The sequence below is a fragment of the Staurois parvus genome, unplaced genomic scaffold (assembly GCF_062004578.1).
Source record: "Staurois parvus isolate SC_StPar_1 unplaced genomic scaffold, SC_StPar_1.0 ptg000163l, whole genome shotgun sequence".
In the NCBI taxonomy this organism is placed as follows: domain Eukaryota; kingdom Metazoa; phylum Chordata; class Amphibia; order Anura; family Ranidae; genus Staurois; species Staurois parvus.
In genome coordinates, this window is record NW_028317959.1 from 2,268,179 (window position 1) to 2,284,361 (window position 16,183).

At 43.0% G+C, this 16,183-nt stretch overlaps 1 protein-coding gene across 6 annotated transcripts in view; it reads right to left on the bottom strand.

Moving 5' to 3' along the window:
* Positions 1-16,183, bottom strand: part of LOC149462998 (galactoside alpha-(1,2)-fucosyltransferase 2-like) — a 224,384-nt gene that overhangs the window by 77,550 nt on the left and 130,651 nt on the right. The window contains exon 1 of one of the 6 annotated variants that reach the window (XM_089676063.1): positions 10,402-10,622. The exons of the other annotated variants lie outside the window; for them this stretch is intronic. The gene's annotated coding sequence lies outside the window, so the exon portion shown is untranslated. Of the gene's footprint in view, positions 1-10,401; positions 10,623-16,183 lie in introns of those variants that run through there. 6 annotated transcript variants of the gene reach the window in all.

Genomic DNA, 16,183 nt, shown 5'->3' on the forward strand with positions numbered 1-16,183 from the left:
CAGTATTTAACCGAAAGGCAGACATTTATTATAATGCTGCTTACCTATTCTAATGTGGCTGCATTAGTTTTCTTTTTTTAGGCTTTCGTATATTTATTTTCACTTGGTGATCTGGCCAGCAAGTCTGTTGTTTTTCAAAAGAACAAGCTATCTTGCAGATGTAGCAGTTGCAGGGTTGAGACAAACCATTTAACACTGACAAGGGAACTTACACTGATCAGCTTTTATTTATTTAGGTAAAACCTTTATCCCAAAAGAAAAAAAAACAGATTGCTGAACTGCTTAAAAAGTGTTAGCTGGAGTTTGGCTTCAATGTGTTAGTGTATTTAAATCTGCTAATACAGAGGCATGGCGAAGCTGCCAATGGGAGAAGACGTTGAGCCCTTAGCTCCTGCCGAAACTCTGCTTATTATCAACTTTACAGTCTCCTCACAGTGACTTTACTCGGTGCTTTGGGTTCTTACTAACCTCCTTCGTCTCCCAGGCCACCCTCCTGTGGTGTCCCATGACCAGGGCTATGGTTAGAAGGAACAGAGAAGAGGCCGGGGCATCTGGACTGGAATGGCCACAAAGGTGCCGATCCGCTCCCTCCTCATACTCCATGGAATAAAAGCAAGGTGGAAGCGGTGCGACTGGAGTGGTTTGCTCATGTGCCCAGTGAAGAGCAACAGAGACATGAGGCTTCCACCTCAGCTATGGAACTTCCAGGTGACCCAGCTGTGCTGACTACTGGTGAGTCCTACCAGGCCCTGCATACCAATACCCGGGGCAGCGGAAGATATGCACAGCTTTATGCAGTGGTGAGTGTTTGGGCTGAACAAGCTAAACTCCACAACTAATGTTGTAGTTCAACGTCATGCTAATCGAATTGATGACATGGAGAACCACCTATGGAGAAATAACGTCCGGAAAAAATTGAGGATTGAGCACTCCCACTGCTTACATCGAGCAGTGGTTACACCATTCTTTGTGGTAGAAAGGGCTCATCTCATTCCTGCCCGACCGCTTTCTTCCTGGGATTCGTCCCTGGCTTTTTATTTTAAAAATGCTTCACTATAAAGATTAGGACAACATCTTAGCTTTAGCCCGTGCTAGAGGCCTCATCGAGCCTAATGGATCAAAGATTTCATTTTTTCCGGACCTCTCTGTTGAAGTCTGGAAGCTGAGAGCCCAATATGATGATGTGAAATGCAGGCTTTGAGCCCTTCACGTCCACTATGCAATACTGTATCCAGCTAAGTGGTGGCGAAGGGGGAAACCCACTTTTTTGATGCTCCCAAGAGCACAGCCCACTGGCTGGATCGTAATGAACAGTACTTCTCCAGAGCCTGCTCTCCACCATGACTATCTACCACTCCTAACAGCCTACTAAAATTGCTGTATCTTCATACCGTTGCTAAAGGCGGCACCTTCTGTCAAGATGTCACACTGCTTAAGCTATATTACTTATTCTTATAATGTTATCCTGCTGACATGTGGCTTTGGAGTATTTTTCTTCCCCCAAGATTGATCCGGCAGAATTGGACAGCTGTTCTGGCCCACTGATTTGGGCTTTTTTCTTTTTATGTTTTAACTGTTGCCTTTTCAGTCCTGCTCAGATGACGGGTGTACATTCTATCCACCTATGCAGACCATTCAGCCAAGCCCTGCTAGATGCAGCACAGTGACTAAATGGTTAGCACTTTCTCCTGGCAGTACTAGGGTCATCGGTTTGAATCCCAACCACAGCACCACCTGCCTAGAGTTTTCATGTACTCCCTGTGCCTGGGTGGGTTTCCTCCAGTTTCCTCCTACATCCCAAGACATGCTGGTAGGTTATTTGGCTCCTGTATAAAATTGGCCATAGTATACGTATGAATGTGAGTTAGGGACCTTAAATTGTACACTTCTTGAGGGTTAAGGACTCATATGAATGTATAATATATGTATGTAAAGCGCTGCATAAAATTGATGGCGCTATATAAGTACCTGTAATAAATAATGTCAGCTCCACCATTGTTCTTCAATATCTACCTCACAGCTTTAACTGCTGACTGTTTGTTTTTTTCTTGCTTTTTTGCTTTGTACAGAGGGGCAGATGACCTCCCTTCTGTGTCCTTCTTGATCATAATTTTTGGCCTCCCCCCTCTCCCATGGCTGCAGGACTTAGAATTACCTCCTGGAATATTAGGGGTTTGAAGGGCTCTGTTAAACGCACAACAATTTTTAACTTTCTGACTATGATACTTCCATTGCATGTCTACAGGAAATGCATCTCACTCCAGATTCTACTCAATCATCAAATTCCTGTACTTTTCCTGTACTTTTCCCGTATCATTCTGTTTACTCATCTTATGCTAGAGGAGTCAGTATTCTAATCTCGGCTAAGGTGCATTTTTCCTGTTGACAAGCGACCATAGATCCCACTGGGTGATATATTTTTTTTAGCTTGTTTTGATCATTTTTAATGTCTACTAGGAAATGTTTATGTACCACACCACTACAGTAGTGATTTCCTCAAGGTGATGGCTACTTTGTTGGCCAATAACCCAGGGATTATCTTTCTGGTAGTAGGGGACTTTAATTCTGCGTGTAATTCTTGTGTGGATTGTAGCCCAGCGGAAGCACAAACTGAGACGCCTTTTTATCGCCAATTTACTGAACTGGGCCTTAGGGATATTTGGAGGCTGCCTAACCTCACAGCCCTTCTATATTCATGCTGTTCTAGCACATACCAGTCTTCTTTCTGAATAGATTTAGCCCTGGGGTCTGACCTTATCATACCCCACGTCATTGATATTTCTTACCGACGTAGGGGATTATCAGACTACTCCCCCCTAGTACTTAAACTCTAAATTTCCCATTCATCTAATCATACTTATTGAAGAGTCAGTCCTTTCTGGTTTCAGGTGCTCCTGAGGGGTGATGCTATACCAGGATATCTTACTGAATTTTTGTGACTTAATAAAGGGACAGCCTCCCCACTTGGTGTGTGGGATACCATGAAAGCGTACTTGAGAGGGCTGCTGATTAAAGATATTAGTGTGTTTAGGAAAGCTAGCAGGGACTGGGAGAATTTTTTGGCGTATGAGGTACATATAACTGAAGCGGTTTACTGATGCTCAAATGGTTTATAAGAAACAGTTGAAGGATGGATGCTCAAATGGTTTATAAGAAACAGTTGTATGACAAGGCAGACAGTACCAAATGTCAATACTTTGCTGATGGTGAAAACACTGGCCACTTACTGGTGGTTATTGCTAGATCACAATCCCTGTCTAACTATATTGCTTCCATTAATACTGCCCCTGGGGTGCTTACACAGGATCTGACAGAAATTATAGGAGCTTTTCACTCTTTTTACAAAGATTTGTATTGCAGTAAGGTACAATACACATCATATTTATTAACTGAATTTCTAGATGCCCTCAAGCTTCCTCGCTTAACTGATTCTGATAGGAAGTTCCTGAACTCCCCCATTACACTAGAAGAATTGGACAAAGCAGTAACCAAGACCCCTAACAACAAGGTCCCGGGATTAGACGGCTTACCTTCTGAAACTTATAAAAGCTTCAAGTACATGTTATTACTAGAACTATTGGAAGTATTGAGCTCAGCTTGCGACCTCCAATGTCTGCCAGTGTGTATGAATGTGGTGGGTATCACTGTGCTTCCGAAACCTGGAAAAGATTGTTTGCTCCCTGAATCCTACTGTCCCATTTCTTCTCTGAATTTAGACATTAAGATTCTCACAAAAATACTGGCTAATCACTTGGGTAAAGTTATACAATGCCTGGTCCATCCTGACCAATTGAGATTTACAGTTGCAAGAAAAAGTATGTGAACCCCTTGGGATTATGTGGAGTTTTGCATGAATTGGGCATAAAATGTGCTCTGAACGTCATCTAAGTCACAACAATAGAAGAACACAGTCTGCTGAACATAATACTACACAAACATTAGATGTTGCCATGGTTTAATTGCACATAACATGTAAACATTCACAGTGTAGGGAGGAAAAAGTATGTGAACCTTTGGACTTAATAACTGGTTGACACTCCTTTGGCAGCAATAACCTCAACCAAATGTTTCCTGTAGTTACAGATCAGACCTGCACAACAATCTGGAGTAATTTTGGACCACTCCTCTTCACAACACTGTTTCAGTGTAGCAATATTCTTGGGATGTCTGGTGTGAATCGCTCTCTTAAGGTCATGCCACAGCATTTCAATCGGGTTGAGGTCAGGACTCTGACTGGGCCACTCCAGAAGGCGTATTCTGTGCTGTTGCAGCCATTGTTTTGTTGAATTACTTGTATGCTTTGGGTCATTGTCCTGTTGCATCACCCATCCTCTGCGGAGCTTCAGTTGGCGGACAGATGGTCGTACATTTTCCTGCAAAATGTCTTGATAAACTCTGGAATCCATTTTCCCATCAATGACAACAATCCGTCCAGGCCCTGAGGCAGCAAAGCAGCCCCAAACCATCATGCTCCCTCCGCCATGTTTTACAGTGGGGATGAGGTTTTGATGTTGGTGTGCTGTGCCTTTTTTTCTCCACACATAGTGTTGTGTGTTGTTCCCAAACAACTCAATCTTGGTTTCATCTGTCCACAGTAGATTTTGCCAGTAGTGCTGTGGAACATCCAGGTGCTCTTTTGCAAACTTCAAACGTGCTGCAATATTCTTTTTGGACAGCAATGGCTTCCTCCGTGGTGTCCTCCCATGTACTCCATTCTTGTTTAATGTTTTTCTTATTGTAGACGTGTCAACAAAAATGTTAGCATGTGCCAAAGATTTCTGTAGGTCTTTAGCTGACACTCTGGGATTCTTCTTTACCTCATGCAGCATTCTGCGCTCTGCTCTTGCAGTCATTTTTACAGGACGACCATGCCTAGGGAGAGTAGCAACAGTACTAAACTTTCTCCATTTGTAGACAGTCTGTCTTACCGTGGACACATGAACATCAAGGCTTTTGGATATACTTTTGTAACCCTTTCCAGCTTTATGCAAGTCAACAATTCTTGATCGTAGGTCTTCTGAGAGCTCTTTTCTGCGAGGCATGGTTCACATCAGACAGTGCTTCTTGAAACCAGTAAACCCAAAAGAGGTGTGTGTTTTTTAAGGGCAGGACAGCCGTCAGCAACACATCCAATATCATCACACTGATTGGAGTCAAGGTTGGCTCACTCCTGGCTCCAATTAGCTCTGGGAGAAGTCATTAAGCTAGGGCCTCACATACTTTTTCCTCCCTGCACTGTGAATGTTTACATGTTACGTGCAATTAAACCATGGCAACATCTAAGGTTTGTGTAGTATTATGTTCAGCAGACTGTGTTCTTCTATTGTTGTGACTTAGATGACGTTCAGAGCACATTTTATACCCAATTCATGCAAAACTCCACGTAATCCCAAGGGGTTCACATACTTTTTCTTGCAACTGTATACCCACCAGTTCAACTGCTGTTAATATCAGTAGATTATTTTTAAACCAACAAATGCCCTCTGATAATATGGGTTGTAGGGCCAAAGAGTTTAATAGCTTTGCGTGTCCCTACCTATGGAAGGTATTAAGACTATTTGGCTTGGGAGACAGCTTTATTAGCTGGGTGCAACTTTTATACTCTGGCCCGAGAGCCACTGTGCCTATTAATGGTTCATAGTCCAATTCCTTTCCCCTGTTCAGGGGAACTCGCCAGGGGTGTCCCCTATCCCCTCTTCTATTTGCCCTGGTGATAGAGCTGCTAGCAACTGCCATTAGGCAATCGAACACCACAGTCAATTTTAGAAGGGGAAATTTGGAGATAAGGTGGCTCTTTATGCAGATGATGCCCTGCTCTTTTTGGGAGATACTGACGGGTCCTTTTCTTCCCTTATATCTACCATCACTATGTTTGGATAATTTTTCACATTAACTGGGACAAGTCAGTACTTCTCCCCCTAGATGGCCTGCATGTGGAGCTCCCACCAGTTGCCCAACAGATAAAAATTGTCTTGGCCTTTAAATATCTAGAAGTCTGGGTTCACCCAAGGGTACAAGCAGGGGTGGACTGACCATTCGAGCACTCGGGCATTGCCCGAGGGCCCGGGGTCAGTAGGGGGCCCCATGAGATGCCCCTGTTACCTTTCATAGCCTTTTTTGGGTGTGGTTTGAGTGTGGGCAAGGACACAGGGGCCCCATAATCCCCTACTGCCCGGGGGCCCCATGAGTTGTCAGTCCGCCCCTGGGTACAAGATTATTTGCAACATAACCTGCATTTATTATTGAAGAAATGTAAAACTAAGAGCATGGTATGGTGTAAACTCCCATTGTCCATTGTGGGTTGAACAGACCTCATTAAAATGATCTGGGCTCTCCAGCTGTTGTATATTTTACACAATTCACTGATATGGATAACACAAAAGTGGTCTAAACAAATTGACTCTCTTTATCACAATCTGATTTGGAAGGGGAAACAACAAAGAATTTGATTGCCCATTTTACAGCTGCCTAAGGATGGTATATAACTGGCAGTCCCATCTGCCAAACTGTATTTTATAGCAACCCAGCTACAGCATTTCTCTGGGTGGGGCACTAGTAAGGATACGGATCCCATTCAAGCTATGCTGCTAACTAGATCGAATCAATATCACCTGATTGTCCAACTGGAAGTGGGTGGTTTTTGGAGCTGTTTACAATACCCTACACCAGTGATGGCGAACCTTTTTGAGCCCGAGTGCCCAAACTGCAACCCAAAACCAACTTATTTCTTTCAAAGTGCCAACACTGCAATGAAACCTGAATATCGAGCTTTTGGTTTAGAAAAAACAACTCGTACAGTAGTGCAAACTAATTAACAGTACAGGAGATGACCAGAGACTGCGGACAGTACAGGGATGACCAGAGACTGCGGACAGTACAGGGATGACCAGAGACTGTGGACACAGTACAGGGATGACCAGAGACTGCAGACACAGTACAGGGATGACCAGAGACTGCAGACACAGTACAGGGATGACCAGAGACTGCAGACACAGTACAGGGATGACCAGAGACTGCGGACAGTACAGGGATGACCAGAGACTGCGGACAGTACAGGGATGACCAGAGACTGCGGACACAGTACAGGGATGACCAGAGACTGCGGACACAGTACAGGAGATGACCAGAGACTGCGGACAGTACAGGGATGACCAGAGACTGCGGACACAGTACAGGAGATGACCAGAGACTGCGGACACAGTACAGGAGATGACCAGAGACTGCGGACACAGTACAGGGATGACCAGAGACTGCGGACAGTACAGGAGATGACCAGAGACTGCGGACAGTACAGGGATGACCAGAGACTGCGGACAGTACAGGGATGACCAGAGACTGCGGACACAGTACAGGAGATGACCAGAGACTGCGGACACAGTACAGGGATGACCAGTGACTGCGGACAGTACAGGGATGACCAGAGACTGCGGAAAGTACAGGAGATGACCAGAGACTGCGGACAGTACAGGGATGACCAGAGACTGCGGACATAGTACAGGGATGACCAGTGACTGCAGACAGTACAGGGATGACCAGAGACTGCGGACAGTACAGGGATGACCAGAGACTGCGGACAGTACAGGGATGACCAGAGACTGCGGACACAGTACAGGGATGACCAGAGACTGCGGACAGTACAGGGATGACCAGAGACTGCGTACACAGTACAGGGATGACCAGAGACTGCGGACACAGTACAGGGATGACCATAGACTGCGGACACAGTACAGGAGATGACCAGAGACTGCGGACACAGTACAGGGATGACCAGAGACTGCGGACACAGTACAGGAGATGACCAGAGACTGCGGACAGTACAGGAGATGACCAGAGACTGCGGACACAGTACAGGGATGACCAGAGACTGCGGACAGTACAGGGATGACCAGAGACTGCGTACACAGTACAGGGATGACCAGAGACTGCGGACACAGTACAGGGATGACCATAGACTGCGGACACAGTACAGGAGATGACCAGAGACTGCGGACACAGTACAGGGATGACCAGAGACTGCGGACACAGTACAGGAGATGACCAGAGACTGCGGACAGTACAGGAGATGACCAGAGACTGCGGACAGTACAGGAGATGACCAGAGACTGCGGACAGTACAGGAGATGACCAGAGACTGCGGACAGTACAGGAGATGACCAGAGACTGCGGACAGTACAGGGATGACCAGAGACTGCGGACAGTACAGGGATGACCAGAGACTGCGGACAGTACAGGAGATGACCAGAGACTGCGGACAGTACAGGGGATGACCAGAGACTGCGGACAGCACAGGGATGACCAGAGACTGCGGACAGCACAGGGATGACCAGAGACTGCGGACAGTACAGAGATGACTGCTGACCTTTGGGGAGGGAGGGGGAGCGGGTACCTGCATTTGACAGTCTGGATGGAGCACCTATTACTGGAGATAATTTGATCTCCCATACTCTTAATTGGGACTATTACTCTAGCATCATATCACCACTACTGGTCACTCTAACAGTGACGGACTATATGAGATCACGAGAGTCACTGAAAATATATGAATTTTTGGCACTTTGTCACAAGTCACTTTATTCTTATGAGGATTTTATGGTTTTATTAATCTTGCCATATTTTACATAATGAGCATTCATTATTAATTGAACTGTTTAGCGCTGCACCGTATACATACACACATTGAACTGGATGGACTGGTGTCTTTATTCAACTTTACTGATTGTGTAACTATGAAAAAAAAACAAACAAATTAGGGTGGATGGAGAAATCCTTCCCTATTGTATTCTGACAGCGGGAGGATTCCCAGCTATCAGAATACAATGATCAATAATCAAACTAAAAAAAACAGGCAGACAAGCTGGTTGTATTAAAGTCGATTGATAGATCAATTTCAGTACAACCAGCCTGCCCATAGATGGATCGAAACTCAGCCGGTTACTGTTTAACGAATTTCAATCAGTCTATGGACGGCTTCAGTATATGTACACAATTTTTATTTTCCAACAGGCATGACATGTTAAAGATTTTTATTGTGGCACATGCGCCCTCTGTTCCTTGTATACTGTGTATGATTATGCTGTGTGCTCTCTGTGCTATGTATTTTCTGTGTTTGCTGATTGATTTGTGTTTTCTGTCTTTTTGCTGATTGCACTCAATGCTTTGTATACATTTCACTGTGTGTGTTTTGTGCTGTATGCTGTGCTATTGTTTAAGCTTTAAATTGCATAGTTACAGTACATAGCTAGTCAAGTTGAAAAATAAACAAGTTCATCTAGTTCATTCAATAGAAAAAAATACCAAATAGAAAACCACATATACAATCCTATACCCACAGGTGATCTAGAGGAAATCAAAGAAAAAAAACAAACAAAAAAACAATAAAGCATGATCTAAAGTGCTCCAGTAGGGGAAAATTCCTTCCCCCAGGAGGCAATTGGATATTCCCTGGATCAACTACCCCTGGTGTTATTACCTCTAAATATTAGTATCCAGTTATATTTTGTGCATGTAGGAAGGCATCCAACTTTTTTTTTTTTAACAAACTCCAGACCAGCGGCATACCTGTATGTCACTGGACTTTCAGTGGTTGTACAGGAGTGATGCCTGATACAGTTTTTTTTTTTTATAGCCAGTGGGCGGCTCTTTTTTACTAGCTATCAGAGTGGTAACTAGCTGCTTGATTGCTTCTACAAGCAGCAGGAGGAGACGCCCCCTCCCCCCCCCCTTTCGCCATTGTTGGGATCTCCCATCCCACTGGGAGTCCTGAGCGACCAGCCGGCGCATCCTCCAGCTGGCCAGACAGCCAAACAAAGCTGGAATCAACTTTGACCAGCTCCCCTTTTTTGTAAGCCGGAAACGATGGCCTAACAAATCTTTGTGTTTTGAATGCTTTTAAGCGCAGAGGAGGGATTTGGGGTCTCAGACATCAGATCCTTCCATAAAAATACCTGTTAAATATATATTGCTGTCACAGGGGATTTTTACATTCCTTGTGACAGCAATTTAAAAAAAAAAAATTAGCGTGACAGTGTATAAATTAACAATAAAAAAAAATGAATAATTAAAAAAAGTTCAAGTGCCCCTGCCTCCCTGTGCTCGCACACAAAGGCAAACGCAAATATCGGTCCAGCACACGTGCAAACAGCGATCATCCCACACATGTGAGGTATCGCTGCAATCATCAGATCATGAGCAATAATTCTAGGACTAGACATCTTTTGTAAATCTAAAGTGGTAACCTGTCAAGGCTTTTAAAGCTTTACTATGAATAGTAAAATTTACGCCATTTGCCAATGTTGCAGGGGCGTGCGCAATTTTAAAGCGTGACATGTTTGGTATCATTTACTTGGTGTAACATCATCTTTTATATTTTACAAAAAAATTCAATTATGCATTGTGTTTTACTTGTTTATCTTCAGTCTTCTCTTTGCTATATTCTTCCAAAAGGGCTGAATGTAAATAAAATCCTTCTTAGTCTGCCAGTTTCACAGAGGAGGGAGTGGGAGTTGCAGTTAGAGCTCTTGTAAACTCTGAAAGCCCCCACTTCCACACACTGCACAGGAACAAAGGAACATACAGAGTTGTGTTGCGAGTAGATACGCTGTGTGCTGAGCTCCCTCCCCGTCACCATTTTATCTTGGGTGTCAGGAAAACTTCTCAGAAATGACACATGCTGATAACAAAGGAAAGAAGCATCAAAGAGAAATGAGACTTGGAGCTTTGTAGAGACACAACTAAACACTACAGATATATGTGCTTTGTTCAGATTTCATGACTGAGGTTTACAACCACTTTAAGGGGGTCTTTTTCACATTTTCACAGCTCTTATTGTGAAGAAGCCTTTCCATATTTGAAGGTTACATTTATTTTCCTACAGGCATAAAGAGTGCCCCCTTGTCCTCTGTGATGACCTCAAGGTGAATAGCTCTACACCGAGTTCACTATATGAACCACTGATGTATTTATACATGTTGATCATATCCCCCCTTATGTATTATACATGGAGATCATATCCCCCCTTAATCTCCTCTTCTCAAGAGAGAATAAATTCAGTTCCTCTAATCTTTCCTCATAGCTGAACTCCTCCATTCCATGCCTCTTTGGTTGCCCTTCTCTGCACTTTCTCCAGTTCTCTGATTTTTTTTTTTGTGAACTGGTTCCAGGGCTGTGGATAAGGTGGTACCACCACTCCTCCAGTATGGGGCCCAGGCCAGCAGAGGGGCTCAGGCAGCTGCGTGAATCAGATGTGGGCAGGGAGGGTGACCAGCATGGCGGGAGGGGAACCAATCCCCTGTATGGCTCGCTCTACAGCAGCTGAAAGCTGTCTTCTCTCCCTTCTGCTGGCTTTCAGCTGCTGCAGAGAGCCAGGTTCCAGTAATGGCTCCCCCATCTCACACCCATCACCCTCCCTCTGCATCATATGTTTCCCCCTGCTGCCCAGGCCCCCCATGTGCCCCCACCCCCACAGTGCTGTTGACTTCCTTCCTCTCTTTTCCACCAGCAGCTGCAAGCACACAATAAGATCCTTCAGGATGGAAAGTGGGGGGAAGGGTCTGGTAAATATGTCACATTTACCAGCCACTTCCTTTCTTGAATGAACACAATGAGTGATCAGTACCAATCACTTACTGTATTAGTTCATAACTGAAGCATAGTAAACTGGGTTTATTTGGAGAGGGGCCCTGTCAGGTTGGCTGTATTGGGCCCCGTGGTTTCTAGCCCTGATTGCTTCCCTATATGCTGATTATATTTTGTTCTTTGTATGTTGGGAGCAATGTGTGCTGTGTGTGTTCTGTACTGTGGTTGTACTCTGTGCTTTTTTTTAACATCGGGGTAGTTGATCCAAGGAATATCTGATTGCCTTCTAGGGGATCAGGAAGAATTTTCTTTCCATGCTGGACATGGTTTGTTTGCCTTCGTCTGGATCAATTGTTGGTCTACGTTTCTGTTTATGGAGGTTTTCTATATATTTTTTTTCCATTGGCTAATCTAGATGGACTTTTTTCAACCTATGTGTATTGCGTGGGCTGCAAATCTGCTGAGCTCCGTGAGTCTTGTGTGTCAGTATGTACTGTCCTCCTTGTCTGCTTTGTATGCTGTGGGTGCTCTTTGTGATCTGTTCTGCTGTGATGAGTAGTCTTTGTGATATGGATATGTTGTGTGTGACCTGTGTTTTGTGTGCTGTACATACTTGCCAACATTTATTCCAGTCCCCGGGATACTGTCACCACCACCCTTGGCCCACCCAAACCACACCCTTCTTCCCAACATTCCCCCCAGATCCTTAATGGGTGATTCCACTCAGATCATACCCACATTGGTATCACATCCAATTATTTGTAAACCTCCCATTCAAAGCCATGAGTAATATCCTCAGTAATTCAAACAAGGGTGATGCTACAATGTCATCTCAGGACACAGCATCATCAGGGCACAGTTCATAGATGTGGGACTGTCCTGGCAAATCTGGCACTTTTGGTATCTATGGGCGTATGATCTGTGCTATAGTTGGGCTCATCCCTTTCACTACATAGGAGTGTAATCATTTCAAAGCCAATACAAGGCAGCAAGTTACATCTCCTTATTTCTTGAATAAAACACTAAATGGTCTATGTAAAAAAACTTTACTGTACAAGTACGTCATGCACTCACACAGCCCCCTTAAAACTTTGCATATTTTGTAAAATAATTATCTCTTATGATCAAAAGCACCACATAGTGATCTAAATGGGGTATTTATTTTTAAATACCTCGATCAGGAACAAAAAAAAAACATTATGGCCACTAGATGGTGATTACCATCTTAGAAGATAATTATACTACACAAAATACAACACGTTTTGTTGAGACTGTGAATGTTTGACACATTTGCACAGCAAAGTTTTTATACATAGACCCCTTAGTGATAACAGTGGATATAATTCTGTCTGGCCAATATAACAGACCTCTATATCAATCAATCTATATGCCCCTTCCAAATTCTCCAAACCAAATATAATCTCCCTACTACTGAAAACTTTACATACCTAAGAATTGCTCACTGTCTACAAACATCTATCTTACCCCACACCACTATGATACCAATTACAGCCTTCATCTTCTTCACCAAACCTCAATACCCAGGCAAAGGTATATCCACTTTTTATACATATCTCATAAACTTACAATTTACTCTACAACCTCCCTAACCAACTGGTAAGAAATCCTATCAGAGAAAATAACTTTAAAATGCTGGGAAAATACCTTCAACATCACCTATAAAGCTACCCGATGCAGCTCCCATTGGGAGTCATATCTAAAAATATTCCACCAATGGTACCTTACCCGGGTCAAACTCTCCATCTACTACCCAAAACAGTCTCCTACATGCTGGAGACAATGTGGTGAGCCAGGCTCAACACTACATATCCTTTGGTCATGTAAGTCACTCAGATCCTTCTGGAATACTACTTTTCAATTAATCTCTGAAATAAGCAAAATCTTGATAACCCCAAACCCCTCCTTAGCACTCCTACACATCGGGAACGAGAAACTCCCTCCTCATTCCCGAACAATTATTACCCACATACTCTTTGCTGCCAAAATTAACATTACCAGATTATGGAACACAAATAATACCCCCTCAATCACTTCATTAATTACAGACCTTAACACCCAATGTCAAATGGAAAAACTATCCTCAATTAATACTTCTTCCTATCACAAATTTAACAACCAATGGACCTGATGGCTAAACCACCCAAAATGTTCTCTACAATCCTGATGACACTTTATTAGTTGAATTACCACCCAATCCAAGACTGGTATTTCCTCAATTACCCAGTTATATCCCTCCTCCCCCCAATCCTCTCCTTCCCCACCAAAACCCCCCTAACAACCCAACTCCCCACCAAGGCTCATCATACCTATATATGAATACCTCTGATGATATTGCTAAACAAGATCTACACCTCCACCTACCATTGGGTGGAACAACAACAAAAATGTTTAACTATATATCATCTAATGTAATACTGTATGAATGAACCATATCGCACTTCCTTGTTTTTCTCTGAAAAATTTAATAAAAATATTGAAACATAATTCTGTCTGGCATGGCAGTTTTAAAATTTAAATATACTGAAATATTAATTTTAAATAATTATGTAAATGTTGTTATCTGTAAATGTTGTTACAAGGGCTCCATCTGTGAACGGATGTCACATACAGAGGACCAAGCACAAGACTCAGATCCAGCTGTGTTACCCAACTTGGAAAATGATGGAATATTATGAAAGTTTAAGTTCTGAACTAACAACTGGCCTGAAGTTATTATGGGAAAAGGTTGTTACTCAATCACACAATCTGGTGAACATGAGATATGGCTACTAGAAGGCGTCATCCAACAACTTTCTGCCTCATATGAGCTTTATCAGTTTACCAGCAAGTTCAATAATGTTTTACAGAGCATGCACATGGAAGATTCCTTAAAGGAATTAAACAGCTTCCAGGTTCTTAACCACTTTCAGTCTGGACACTTTTACCCCCTTCCTGTCTAGGCCAATTTTCAGCTTTCAGTGCTATCATGCTTTGAATGACAATTGCGCGGTTATGCAACACTGTACCCATATGCATTTTTTAGCATTTTTTTGAGACAGATAAAGCTTTATTTTGGTGGTATTTATTCACCGCTGGGATTTTTATTTTTTTTGCTATGTAAATTAAAAAGTACAAAAATTTTTAAAAAAGTGTTTTTAAGTGTTGCAAATAAATAGTATTTCATAATAAATCTTGGCCAAAATTTATTCCGTTATATTTTTAGTAAAAAAATAACTCAAATTAGTTTATAACCAAAAATTATAATTTTGAAACTTTTTTTAAATTTGTTTATATTATTTATTTTTTTTTTTTTACATACTGTCACCCTAGCAGTACAGTGTCACTGTACTACTTGTGGGGGGTGATGAAGATTTTTTTTATTTTTTTTTTACATAAAGCATGTAAAAGCAATCATTTCTCCTTCTCTCTAGCTGCATTCTTGCAGCCATTGAGAACTATTGAGTGAGCTGTAATTGGTCACAGCTTGTCACATGGTACAAGGCTGTTGTGAATAGCCTTGTACCATGTGACCTCTGTGATCATTCACAGATTTCACTAGTAGTAAGCAATGATATCAGAAGTGACATCTTGCTTACTACTCTGCATGTGATGACTGATTGGCCAATCAGTGATCATATGATTGGGACCTCGTACAGACGTCCCGTCCGATGATCGGTGTTGCGCGCTCCCAGGAAGAGCGCACAAGCAGGGTGCGGGGAGGATCGTTTATAAATGGACACCCGACCCTGCACTGCCACCGTCCAGCCGTTTATATACAACGGCCAGACGGGAGGTGGTTAATCTAGAAAAACAGTTTTATCCAGCAAACCAAATTAAAGGCAGAAGCAAAGATAAAGCTGCTACAAGACACTGCATCTCACAGATCCGTTTCTACAAGACATTCTAGAGAGTCCTCTAAATCACATAGTTCAAGACGCTCTACACTCAGTGAGCGACTTATTAGTGCCCACTGTGAAGTGGAAGCCAGCAGGGTGCAGGCTGCATATGCAAAAAAGAAAGCAGAGTTGGAAACTCATTCAGCACGCCAAAGAGCAGCAAAAGAAATCTTAACCATTTCAATCTCACTCACAACAGCTCTGCTCCTCTTACTAGTGAGCTGTGATTGGGCCCACAGCTGTCACATGATACATGGGGCCAATCACAGCACCCTGTACCGTGTGACCAGCCCAAGCCAATCACAGATCACTATCCTGAGCTGTCAAAACTTAAGTCATTGATGACAGTTCATGAATGAGTTAGGTTCTGACAGCAAGCTTTTCATTTCAGGAGAAATTATCTTTATTTCTCCTGCAAAGCAAAGTGTAAAAAGAAAAAAAAAATCCCTGATCACCCCCCCCCCCCCCCATTCCCACAGTAGTACAATGTTACTATGGTATTATTGTACTATGCTGATAAAAATATTTAAAAAAAAATTTAAAAAAAAATACCATATTGAGAATATTTTTTACATTTTCTTTAAGAGTTTTCTGTTTTTTTCTACTACTTGCCAACCGCTCTTGGCAAAGCAGCGTAATCTTACATCTCTTCTTATTTTTGGGTGTTAACGTGCCTGTGCCCCCTGCTGCCCCCACCCCCACCCATCGGTCTA